Genomic DNA, 13,920 nt, shown 5'->3' on the forward strand with positions numbered 1-13,920 from the left:
GCCAATACAAGACCTAAGTTTTGTCCATAGACGACAAGAAGATCGAAGATACGTGAAGGTGAGATATGGGCGTCCCAAAGTGGGCCTTTGAAAAAGTGACAAACTTCCCTTATAACAGCATACACCAAATATCTCTGGCTCTATGGCACCGAATAAGAAGTTGAGGTCAGCGATAGAAAGGTGATAGTCAGCGCTAAATATCATACGAACAGAGTGAAGCGCTAAAGGGAAAGGATCTTGGTGATATAAGGTGACAAAGTCGAGAAAAGTTGCCTCAAAATCATGAAAAATGTGAAAAAATGGCTAAGTCCCGGGTGCCTTAAGGGCAGGTTGATCGAATGTACCGAGCTGGCGGTAAGAGATAGAGACTTGGTGTAGAACAATTATATGTTTGGCATGGCAAGACCTACATTTGGTCAATACAAAGTGAGAAGATCAAAGAAACCCGTAAGGGTTATATTGGTGTCCAAAGGTAAAAAGCACTAAGTCTTGGGAAACTTATATGAAGAAAAAGGACCCTGATGGGTCATATAGGATGGATCGAAAAATCGGCTAAGTCCCAAAATGGGGATGTCAGAACTACACTAAAAAGTTACCACACCAAGCAAGGCAAACTTATATGAAGCAAAGGACCCATATGGGTCATATGGTATTTTACGAAAAATCGGCTAAGTCCCAAAATGATGATGTCAGAACTACACTAAAATGTTACCACACCAAGCAAGGCAAACTTATATGAAGGCAAGGACCCTGATGGGTCATATGGTATGGATCGAAAAATCGGCTAAGTCCCAAAATGGGGATGTCTGAACTACACTCAAATGTTACCACATGAAGCAAGGCAAACTTATATGAAGGAAAGGACCCTGATGGGTCATATGGTATTTTACGAAAAATCGGCTAAGTCCCAAAATGGGGATGTCAGAACTACACTCATGTGTTACCACACCAAGCAAGGCAAACTTATATGAAGGCAAGGACCCTGATGGGTCATATGGTAATTTACGAAAAATCGGCTAAGTCCCAAAATGATGATGTCAGAACTACACTCAAATGTTACCACACCAAGCAAGGCAAACTTATATGAAGCAAAGGACCCTGATGGGTCATATGGTATTGATCGAAAAATCGGCTAAGTCCCAAAATGGGGATGTCAGAACTACACTCAAATGTTACCACACCAAGCAAGGCAAACTTATATGAAGGCAAGGACCCTGATGGGTCATATGGTATATTACGAAAAATCGGCTAAGTCCCAAAATGGGGATGTCAGAACTACACTAAAAAGTTACCACACCAAGCAAGGCAAACTTATATGAAGCAAAGGACCCATATGGGTCATATGGTATTTTACGAAAAATCGGCTAAGTCCCAAAATGATGATGTCAGAACTACACTCAAATGTTACCATACCAAGCAAGGCAAACTTATATGAAGCAAAGGACCCTGATGGGTCATATGGTATTTTACGAAAAATCGGCTAAGTCCCAAAATGGGGATGTCAGAACTACACTAAAAAGTTACCACACCAAGCAAGGCAAACTTATATGAAGCAAAGGACCCATATGGGTCATATGGTATTTTACGAAAAATCGGCTAAGTCCCAAAATGATGATGTCAGAACTACACTAAAATGTTACCACACCAAGCAAGGCAAACTTATATGAAGGCAAGGACCCTGATGGGTCATATGGTATGGATCGAAAAATCGGCTAAGTCCCAAAATGGGGATGTCTGAACTACACTCAAATGTTACCACATCAAGCAAGGCAAACTTATATGAAGGAAAGGACCCTGATGGGTCATATGGTATTTTACGAAAAATCGGCTAAGTCCCAAAATGGGGATGTCAGAACTACACTCATGTGTTACCACACCAAGCAAGGCAAACTTATATGAAGGCAAGGACCCTGATGGGTCATATGGTATTTTACGAAAAATCGGCTAAGTCCCAAAATGATGATGTCAGAACTACACTCAAATGTTACCATACCAAGCAAGGCAAACTTATATGAAGCAAAGGACCCTGATGGGTCATATGGTATTTTACGAAAAATCGGCTAAGTCCCAAAATGGGGATGTCAGAACTACACTCAAATGTTACCACACCAAGCAAGGCAAACTTATATGAAGCAAAGGACCCTGATGGGTCATATGGTATTTTACGAAAAATCGGCTAAGTCCCAAAATGGGGATGTCAGAACTACACTCAAATGTTACCACACCAAGCAAGGCAAACTTATATGAAGCAAAGGACCCTGATGGGTCATATGGTATTTTACGAAAAATCGGCTAAGTCCCAAAATGGGGATGTCAGAACTACACTCAAATGTTACCACACCAAGCAAGGCAAACTTATATGAAGCAAAGGACCCTGATGGGTCATATGGTATTTTACGAAAAATCGGCTAAGTCCCAAAATGGGGATGTCAGAACTACACTCAAATGTTACCACACCAAGCAAGGCAAACTTATATGAAGCAAAGGACCCTGATGGGTCATATGGTATTTTACGAAAAATCGGCTAAGTCCCAAAATGGGGATGTCAGAACTACACTCAAATGTTACCACACCAAGCAAGGCAAACTACCTAGGTGAACCCTAGCAAGAAACACGGACCAAGTCAGATGGCCTAAGTCAAGAGTGCAAGTGACCTAGGCAAAGTTGTATGACGGTGAGGACCCTGAAAAATCTGGTTAGTGTAGTTTAGACAGGGGAGGTTTCTGGGTCGGCTGAACCTCCTTATTTTGGGTTTTGACCTCCTCAAGAAGCTACACCTAGGCAAACTGCCTAGGGTGAAAGTGCGAAGACCAATCGAATAGTAAGACAAGTTTTGACCGATCGCCCTAGGCAAGCTTGTATGAAGAAAGGGACCCTATGGGTCATATGGAAATACATGAAAAATCGGCTAAGTCCCAAAATTGGGATGTCTGAACTACACTAAATGTTACCACATCAAGCAAGGCAAAGTACCTAGGTGAACCCTAGCAAGAAACACGGACCAAGTCAGATGACCTAAGTCAAGAGAACAAGTGACCTAGGCAAAGTTGTATGACGGTGAGGACCCTGAAAAATCTGGTTAGTGTAGTTTAGACAGGGGAGGTTTTTGGGTCGGCTGAACCTCCTTATTTTGGGTTTTGACCTCCTCAAGAAGCTACACCTAGGCAAACTGCCTAGGGTGAAAGTGCGAAGACCAATCGAATAGTAAGACAAGTTTTGACCGATCGCCCTAGGCAAGCTTGTATGAAGAAAGGGACCCTATGGGTCATATGGAAATACATGAAAAATCGGCTAAGTCCCAAAATTGGGATGTCTGAACTACACTAAAAAGTTACCACATCAAGCAAGGCAAAGTACCTAGGTGAACCCTAGGAAGAAACACGGACCAAGTCAGATGGCCTAAGTCAAGAGTACAAGTGACCTAGGCAAAGTTGTATGGCGCTGAGGACCCTGAAAAATCGGGTTAGTGTAGTTCAGACAGGGGAGGTTTCTGGGTCGGCTGAACCTCCTTATTTCGGGTTTTGGCCTCCTCAAGAAGACAGACCTAGGCAAACTGCCTAGGGTGAAAGTGCGAAGACCAATCGAATAGTAAGACAAGTTTTGACCGATCGCCCTAGGCAAGCTTGTATGAAGAAAGGGACCCTATGGGTCATATGGAAATACATGAAAAATCGGCTAAGTCCCAAAATTGGGATGTCTGAACTACACTAAAAAGTTACCACATCAAGCAAGGCAAAGTACCTAGGTGAACCCTAGGAAGAAACACGGACCAAGTCAGATGGCCTAAGTCAAGAGTACAAGTGACCTAGGCAAAGTTGTATGGCGCTGAGGACCCTGAAAAATCGGGTTAGTGTAGTTCAGACAGGGGAGGTTTCTGGGTCGGCTGAACCTCCTTATTTCGGGTTTTGGCCTCCTCAAGAAGACAGACCTAGGCAAAGTGCCTAGGGTGAAAGTGCGAAGACCAATCGAATAGTAAGACAAGTTTTGACCGATCGCCCTAGGCAAGCTTGTATGAAGAAAGGGACCCTATGGGTCATATGGAAATATACGAAAAATCGGCTAAGTCCCGAAATTGGGATGTCTGAACTACACTAAAAAGTTACCACATCAAGCAAGGCAAAGTACCTAGGTGAACCCTAGGAAGAAACACGGACCAAGTCAGATGGCCTAAGTCAAGAGTACAAGTGACCTAGGCAAAGTTGTATGGCGCTAAGGACCATGAAAAATCGGGTTAGTGTAGTTAAGACAGGGGAGGTTTCAGGGTCGGCTTGACCTCCTTATTTCGGGTTTTGGCCTCCTCAAGAAGACAGACCTAGGCGAACTGCCTAGGGTGAAAGTGCGAAGACCAATCGAATAGTAAGACAAGTTTTGACCGATCGCCCTAGGCAAGCTTGTATGAAGAAAGGGACCCTATGGGTCATATGGAAATACATGACAAATCGGCTAAGTCCCAAAATAAGGATGTCTGAACTACACTAAAAAGTTACCACATCAAGCAAGGCAAAGTACCTAGGTGAACCCTAGGAAGAAACACGGACCAAGTCGGATGGCCTAAGTCAAGAGTACAAGTGACCTAGGCAAAGTTGTATGGCGCTGAGGACCCTGAAAAATCGGGTTAGTGTAGTTCAGACAGGGGAGGTTTCAGGGTCGGCCGAACCTCCTTATTTCGGGTTTTGGCCTCCTCAAGAAGACAGACCTAGGCGAACTGCCTAGGGTGAAAGTGCGAAGACCAATCGAATAGTAAGACAAGTTTTGACCGATCGCCCTAGGCAAGCTTGTATGAAGAAAGGGACCCTATGGGTCATATGGAAATATACGAAAAATCGGCTAAGTCCCAAAATTGGGATGTCAGAACTACACTATAAAGTTACCACATTAGCAAGGCAGACTTGTATGAAGAACGGGACCCTGGTGAAAGTAGCAAATATCCCAAACCGAACATGAATATTATACACACAAGAGTACGAACATAAAGGAACACGGACCAAGCGTACCGAGAGAATCGGTACTATAGAACCCTCGTGGTTCTACACAAAGACTTTATGTTAGGGGTTCAAGCCCCATAGTACTCAAACGGTGACAGTAGCAAATATCCCAAAACGAACGTGAATCTTATTCACAAGAGTACGAACATAAAGGAACACGGACCAAGCGTACCGAGAGAATCGGTACTATAGAGCCCTCGTGGTTCTACACAAAGACTTTATGTTCGGGGTTCACACCCCAAATCGAACGTGGAATTTACTTTCTGATGGTCATGCGGTCGTCCAAAGGGGTCTAGTATCCTGGGATGACAAGCATCACGGGCACAGCTCGCGTCAAAACAGTCGAAGAGGCCCGCGAAAGCTTGCTTTCCATGGCTATGCGATGCACAAATTGAGTTTACTCACCGTAGTATAAAACGAACGAACCGAACCTATCCGAGTAGGGATAATGGGCGCAGTAACATACTTCTGTGACCCAGCGAGAGTTGAACGAGGTGACATGAACTGTCAGTGGCTTATATCAGATGGGATACATACATGAGATTGCTTTCAAATCTACACTCGAAAACCTAACCAAGTAAAAGCGAACGTGGGGAGGATTCGAAACTGGTAACGAAATCTTAAGCTGGAAAGAGTCATCACTATGGATACATATTATGCGAAACCAATCAAGTGCTCAGTACTGATCCAAAACCTAAGAGCACTAGTGAACACCTTATTCTCACCCTAGTTCACATCCAAGTGATCGACCACGTGTGTGAAGCAAAGACCAATCGAATTCCTCAATGAACCGAACACTATGAACAAATGGCCAAAAACGTTATAACTATCCAAACATCCTACTATCTAGCGAAAGTCATCACGATGGAACCATACCATGATCTTTAACCTATAGCGCTCACCATATTCCTACCCAGAGTGCAAGTGAACAGATTGCCCACCCGTACCCAGTTCACAACCACGTGATCGACTAACATACCGAGGTTACCACAAGTCAAAGTTATACGTTTACAAGCGCAAGACCAATCGAAAACCCCGAAAGCAATCTCGACCCAAAATGTATTATCCGTGAGTGTAGTCGAGTCTCGTACTCGTCATCTGTAATCGTCGGATAGAATATCCAGTACACGGTTGTCTTTCCAAATGAAATCTACATACAGAACTCGCTCTTGGCAAATGGGTGGCAATGGCGCAATCAGGAGCGAGTTCCCGTCCGGGTGCCAAGTGATTGGCAAATGTCTGGGGGAAAGCAACCATATGTTGATTTGTCTGTTAGTGTACTGGGTGTTTGAGGTATGTAGTATCCACGCTTGGTTGGGTGTGTCAGAGGACCATGGATGCGTTCACAACCCCAATTGGGGTACATCGGGAATGATTTTGTGGAACCGATGTGCCCGGCACACACTAAGTTTTGTTGCAAGTTAATAGTGTGCCATGTCCGGGGGGGTTGTGATTAAACTCTGGTGAATTGCGTACTGTGGTGATTGGGGTATGAAAGCCCCGCAGTTGCAATGATCGGACGCGCCTAGCGTGTCCTTTAGTTGATGGTAGGGAAATGAAGGCCCTTGTCAGCTCACCTAAGTATTCATGGAAGTTTGGCATAAGGTCGCTGTGGTAGGGGTATGAAGGCCCCGTCAGCGCATGCACAATCGGGCGCACGTGCGCTTAGCGGAGTCGAATGCCGCTCAAGTGCCTGTCCGGTGCATCGGGTGTGTGTGATACGAGGGCAATGAGGTTCGCACGGGGGCTCGCCTCCCGTGTGCTACCGGACTTGACAACATATAGAACGTGGTGTTTGCTCCTCCGGGTGCAATGGGACAATGAACATTCGAACGCAAAGTCGGAATTCTGGTTGATCCTACCAGTAATATACGCTCGTCTCAAAGGTTAAGCCATGCATGTCTAAGTACAAACAGATTTAATGTGAAACCGCATAAGGCTCAGTATAACAGCTATAATTTACGAGATCATCAACCTAGTTACTTGGATAACTGTGGAAAATCTAGAGCTAATACATGCAACATGCCAGGACCCTCGCGGGAACTGGTGCACTTATTAGTCAAACCAATCGCGGGTTCTCCGTGTCATTGAGTTGAAGTCTGGATAATGATGCTGATCGTATGGTCTCGCACCGACGACAGATCTCGCAAATATCTGCCCTATCAACTATGGATGGTAGTATAGAGGACTACCATGGTTGCAACGGGTAACGGGGAATCAGGGTTCGATTCCGGAGAGGGAGCCTGAGAAATGGCTACCACATCCAAGGAAGGCAGCAGGCGCGTAAATTACCCAATCCCGGGACGGGGAGGTAGTGACGAGAAATAACAATATGAAACTCTTTAATGATGTTTCATAATTGGAATGAGTAGAGCATAAATCCTTCTACGAGGATCAAGTGGAGGGCAAGTCTGGTGCCAGCAGCCGCGGTAATTCCAGCTCCACTAGCGTATATTAAAATTGTTGCGGTTAAAACGTTCGAAGTTGATACTTGTCCAACACAGTCCGGCTCCGCCGACCCGGTCAACCCGTGGTCGGTGGGCCAAGTCGGAATCTGGTTGCGACTCAATGGTGTGGTAGGGCACCAAGTCTGTGTCATGGTGTGCCCTTCAACGGGTGCAAGTGTAACATAGAGCTCGACCGCTCACGTTTACCTTGAACAAATTAGAGTGCTTAAAGCAGGGTGCCCAAACGCCCTAGAATAATCTTGCATGGAATAATGGAATACGACCTTGGTCTAATCTTTCATTGGTTTGTACTCAGACCGGAGGTAATGATTAACAGAAGTAGTTGGGGACACTAGTATTACGGCGCGAGAGGTGAAATTCGTAGACCGTCGTAAGACTAACTAAAGCGAAGGCATTTGTCAAGGATGCTTTCTTTAATCAAGAACGAAAGTTAGAGGATCGAAGGCGATTAGATACCGCCCTAGTTCTAACCGTAAACGATGCCAACTAGCAATTGGGAGACGCTACAACCAGGTGCTCTCAGTAGCTTCCGGGAAACCAAAGTCAGGTTCCGGGGGAAGTATGGTTGCAAAGTTGAAACTTAAAGGAATTGACGGAAGGGCACCACAATGAAATGGAGCTTGCGGTTCAATTTGACTCAACACGGGAAAACTTACCAGGTCCGAACTTATGGAGGTGAGACAGATTAATAGCTCTTTCTCAAATTTAAGGGTAGTGGTGCATGGCCGTTCTTAGTTCGTGGATTGATTTGTCTGGTTAATTCCGATAACGAACGTGACTCACATATGCTAACTAGAACGCAGTCAGCGTTAATGCGTCGATGCCGATTGGAACGGGTTAGGACCTTTCGGTGGAGTATGACCTGACACCTTCGCTGTTCGTGTGCGCAAGTGCACTTACGGTACGCTGCTTAGCAGGACAATTTGTGTTTAGCAAAATGAGATCGAGCGATAACAGGTCCGTGATGCCCTTAGATGTTCTGGGCTACACGCGTGCTACAATGTGGGTAGCAGCGTGTCTCCTATTCCGAGAGGAACGGGAAATCACTCAAATACTCACTTAGTAGGGATTATGGATTGCAATGGTCCATATGAACTCGGAACTTCTAGTAAGTGCTGGTCATCAGCCAGCGTTGAATACGTCCCTGCCCTTTGTACACACCGCCCGTCGCTACTACCGATGGATTATTTAGTGAGGTCTTTGGAGATGATCGTTCGCTGGATCCTCGTGAACCGCGTCTGCTTTATCGAAGTTGACCGAACTTGATGATTTAGAGGAAGTAAAAGTCGTAACAAGGTTTCCGTAGGTGAACCTGCGGAAGGATCATTAGTGGCCAAGTGATCCTTCCAGAAGTCCGAACCTGCGGGTTGAGACTTCGGCACAAGTTGCCATATGATAATTGACGAAACACTATAGAAGTCCGAACCTGCGGGTTGAGACTCAGGCACAAGTTGCCATATGAAAGTTGACGAAACACTAACAAGTCCGAACCTGCGGGTTGAGACTTAGGCACACGTTGCCTTATACATGACTTCGAACAAATACACAAGTCCGAACCTGCGGGTTGAGACTTAGGCACAAGTTGCCTTATACATGACTTCGAACAAATACACAAGTCCGAACCTGCGGGTTGAGACTTAGGCACACGTTGCCATATGAAAGTTGACGAAACACTAACAAGTCCGAACCTGCGAGTTGAGACTTAGGCACACGTTGCCTTATACATGACTTCGAACAAATACACAAGTCCGAACTTGCGGGTTGAGACTTAGGCACAAGTTGCCTTATACATACATTGGCCAAATAAACAGAAGTCCGAACCTGCGGGTTGAGACTTAGGCACAAGTTGCCATATTATATTCGATCAAACACTAAGTAGTCCGAACCTGCGGGTTGAGACTCAAGACCGTAACAAGATGTCACTATACAAGTCCGAACCTAAGGGTTGAGACTTAATGCGATCTAGATACCAAGTTGACATCCAATACCTGTTGAGCAAAACCAAAGATTCCCTGTTCTCGAATGATTACACTATATAACAGGGAATCATGAAGAAATCAAGCAAGCGTGAAACAAAGTCATCACTTGGGCATGCTCGATAGCCAACCACATGACCTTAACCTAAGAGAGCATGCAAACCACATGATACCTATAAACGATTAACCCGCCCTAGTTCAATCGTTCACCAAGTGATGACTTCAGTATGGCTAAGAGAAAAACTTTTAAATGGGAAAAACTCTAAGTCCGAACCTCCGGGTTGAGACTTCCGCGTCGGAGGTGGGCGCACCTCCTATCCGAAAGATGATGAATCAGGGGTGTTCGGTCAGCAATGGTCGGATGCCCCGTCGTAGTCCAACTATGACAATCAAAGTCAAGACCTCCGGGTTGAGACTTTCCGCGAGTACAAGCATAAAGGAACACGGACCAAGCCGTACCGAGAGAATCGGTACTAGAGCCCTCGTGGTTCTACATTAAGAGAGCCCTCGTGGTTCTCATTAGGGGCTTTATGCAAGTCGTACTCAATACTGTGGTGTGAAGTATAAAGTATAGTCTTCGCCTGGTCCACGCTGCTTCGGCGGTCCTGGGTAAGATAGTTCATTCTAGCTTGCCCTATAGTGGAATGAGGACACTTAATGCTTCGTCTTTTAGCGGCGGCTAGACTCCTCCTCACGGGGAACGAGTTGACGCACACAGCGGCGGCTTACGCACTATGGCAATCATGGATGCCTGAAGATTCCGTGAAGTTCTCCCCTGGTCCACGCTGCCTCGGCAGTCCTGGGTAAAATGGAATATTTCCAGCTTGCCCTATAGTGGAAGAGGACTATCCAACAATACAAAGTCAAGACCTCCGGGTTGAGACTTTCCGCGTCGGTGGTGTCGCGCACCGCCTATCCGAAAGATGGTGTAACAGGGGTGTTCGATCAGCAATGGTCGGATGCCCCGTCATAGTCCAACTATGACAACCAAAGTCAAGACCTCCGGGTTCAGACTTTCCGCGTCCGGAGGTACGCGTACCGCCTACCCGAAAGATGGTGTGCTTCTGGGGTATTCGATGAGTCGGATACCCCGTCGTAGTCCAACTATGACAATACAAAGTCAAGACCTCCGGGTTGAGACTTCCGCGTCGGAGGTGCGCGCACCGCCTACCCGAAAGATGATGAATCAGGGGTGTTCGATCAGCAATGGTCGGATGCCCCGTCGTAGTCCAACTATGACAATCAAAGTCAAGACCTCCGGGTTGAGACTTCCGCGTCCGGAGGTACGCGTACCGCCTACCCGAAAGATGGTGAATCAGGGGTGTTCGATCAGCAATGGTCGGATGCCCCGTCGTAGTCCAACTATGACAATCAAAGTCAAGACCTCCGGGTTGAGACTTTCTAAGAGTACAAGCATAAAGGAACACGGACCAAGCCGTACCGAGAGAATCGGTACTAGAGCCCTCGTGGTTCTACATTGAGAGAGCCCTCGTGGTTCTCATTAGGGGCTTTATGCAAGTCGTACTCAATACTGTGGTGTGAAGTATAAAGTATAGAGTCCTCCACTGGTCCACGCTGCTCCGGCGGTCCTGGGTAAGATAGTTCATTCTAGCTTGCCCTATGTGGAAGAGGACTCAATACCCTACCTGTTGAGCTTGAAACAAAGTCATCACTTGGGCATGCTCATATTGCCATACACAATTACATTATATTCGAATGAGCATGCAAGCGACCCTATATAGACCGAACCAAAACGATAGATACCGCCGTAGTTCACCCCCACCAAGTGATGACTTCAGTATGGCTAGTGTGTGAAGTATAAAGTATAGTCCTCCCCTGGTCCACACTGCTTCGGCGGTCCTGGGTAAGATAGTTAGTTCTAGCTTGCCCTATGTGGAAGAGGACACAATACTTAATACTTAGAGTACAAGCATAAAGGAACACGGACCAAGCCGTACCGAGAGAATCGGTACTAGAGCCCTCGCGGTTCTACATTGTGAGCCCTCGTGGTTCAAACTAGATACTTTATGCAAGGCGTACTCAAAACTGTGGTGTGAAGTATAAAGTATAGTCCTCATCTGGTCCACGCTGCTTCGGCGGTCCTGGGTAAGATAGTTAATTCTAGCTTGCCCTATGTGGAAGAGGACACAATACTTAATACTGTGGTGTAATGGACAAGGTATAGTCCTCCACTGGTCCACGCTGCTCCGGCGGTCCTGGGTAAGATAGTTCATTCTAGCTTGCCCTATGTGGAAGAGGGCATACAAGACAAAGTATAGTTCTCCCCTGGTCCACGCTGCTTCGGCGGTCCTGGGTAAGATAGTTAATTCTAGCTTGCCCTATGTGGAAGAGAGCATACATGAACCAAGAACGAAGGTTATGATCGAGGAATGATTCGACAACTAACCGATGGTATGAAATGTGAAGAATTCAAGCAAGCACACAATCAAGTCATCACTTGGGCATGCTCGATAGCCAACCCTATGACATTAACCTAGTAGAGCATGCGAAAACCAATATATATGTAAACGATGCCCCTCCCTAGTTCAGCGCTTCAACCAAGTGATGACTTCAGAATGGCTAAATCAAATCGGTTCAAAACATACCATCGGTACCCTATTGAAACACACAAGTCGATATCAAACCTCATGATTGTGTAGTCCTCCACTGGTCCACACTGCTCCGGCGGTCCTGGGTAAGATAGTTCATTCTAGCTTGCCCTATGTGGAAGAGGGCACATTACTCAATACTGTGGTGTTATGAACAAAGTATAGTCCTCCACTGGTCCACGCTGCTTCGGCGGTCCTGGGTAAGATAGTTAGTTCTAGCTTGCCCTATGTGGAAGAGGGCATACAAGACAAAGTATAGTTCTCCCCTGGTCCACGCTGCTTCGGCGGTCCTGGGTAAGATAGTTAATTCTAGCTTGCCCTATGTGGAAGAGAGCATACATGAACCAAGAACGAAGGTTATGATCGAGGAATGATTCGACAACTAACCGATGGTATGAAATGTGAAGAATTCAAGCAAGCACACAATCAAGTCATCACTTGGGCATGCTCGATAGCCAACCTCATGACATTAACCTAGTAGAGCATGCGAAAACCAATATATATGTAAACGATGCCTCCCTAGTTCAGCGCTTCAACCAAGTGATGACTTCAGAATGGCTAAATCAAATCGGTTCAAACCATACCATCGGTATCCTATTGAAACACACAAGTCGATATCAAACCTCATGATTGTGTAGTCCTCCACTGGTCCACGCCGCTTCGGCCGTCCTGGGTAAAATGGAACATTCCAGCTTGCCCTATGTGGAAGAGGGCACATTACTCAATACTGTGGTGTGAAGTATAAAGTTCAGTTCTCCCCTGGTCCACGCTGCTTCGGCGGTCCTGGGTAAGATAGTTCATTCTAGCTTGCCCTATGTGGAAGAGGACACTTCATACTTCGTCTCTAAGCGGCGGCTTGACTCCTCCCTACGGGGAACGGGTTTAAGCGCACAGCGGCGGCTTACGCACTATGGCAGTCATGGATGCCTTACGTTTCTATGAAAAGTGTGTTCCTCCCCTGGTCCACGCTGCTTCGGCAGTCCTGGGTAAGATAGTTAGTTCTAGCTTGCCCTATGTGGAAGAGGACACGTAGACTTACTGTGGTGTGAAGTATAAAGTTCAGTTCTCCCCTGGTCCACGCCGCTTCGGCCGTCCTGGGTAAAATGGATTCATCCAGCTTGCCCTATGTGGAATGAGGACACTTTATGCTTCGTCTCTAAGCGGCGGCTTGCTCCTCCCTACGGGGAACGGGTATACGCGCACAGCGGCGGCTTACGTTATGGCAGTCATGGATGCCTTACGTTTCCATGAAAAGTGTGTTCCTCCCCTGGTCCACGCTGCTTCGGCAGTCCTGGGTAAGATAGTTAGTTCTAGCTTGCCCTATGTGGAAGAGGACACGTAGACTTACTGTGGTGTGAAGTATAAGGTTCAGTTCTCCCCTGGTCCACGCCGCTTCGGCCGTCCTGGGTAAAATGGATTCATCCAGCTTGCCCTATGTGGAATGAGGACACTTTATGCTTCGTCTCTAAGCGGCGGCTTGCTCCTCCCTACGGGGAACGGGTATACGCGCACAGCGGCGGCTTACGCAAGTTAGTCACCCTCGGCAGTGGATCACTCGGCTCATGGATCGATGAAGACCGCAGCTAACTGCGCGTCATAATGTGAACTGCAGGACACATGAACATTGATAAGTTGAACGCATATTGCACGTCGTGGGAACCTACCATGATGTACAGATGACTGAGCGCTTATATTTGAGAAATGTATCGCATACATTTAACTACGCCGTGACACCCGTCACGAGACGTGCACCATGATGTTAACTAGGGTCGCGACGACCCGCTAGCATTAAAGAACCCGTGGTTTACAATATACTGGCATTGGAATTCGAAGTATTTAGAGCGTCCGTGTTCCCGCGTGAGGCGGAAGTACGAGGAGAAGG

At 46.5% G+C, this 13,920-nt stretch overlaps 1 non-coding gene across 1 annotated transcript; it reads left to right on the plus strand.

The window, feature by feature from the left end:
* The first annotated feature begins 13,573 nt into the window (after positions 1-13,573).
* Positions 13,574-13,728, plus strand: LOC131270852 (5.8S ribosomal RNA). The gene has a single exon (XR_009179855.1). It is a non-coding gene; the product is annotated as a 5.8S ribosomal RNA (ribosomal RNA).
* The last annotated feature ends 192 nt before the right edge of the window (positions 13,729-13,920 follow it).

Source organism: Anopheles coustani (genome assembly GCF_943734705.1).
Source record: "Anopheles coustani chromosome X unlocalized genomic scaffold, idAnoCousDA_361_x.2 X_unloc_67, whole genome shotgun sequence".
NCBI classification, from domain to species: domain Eukaryota; kingdom Metazoa; phylum Arthropoda; class Insecta; order Diptera; family Culicidae; genus Anopheles; species Anopheles coustani.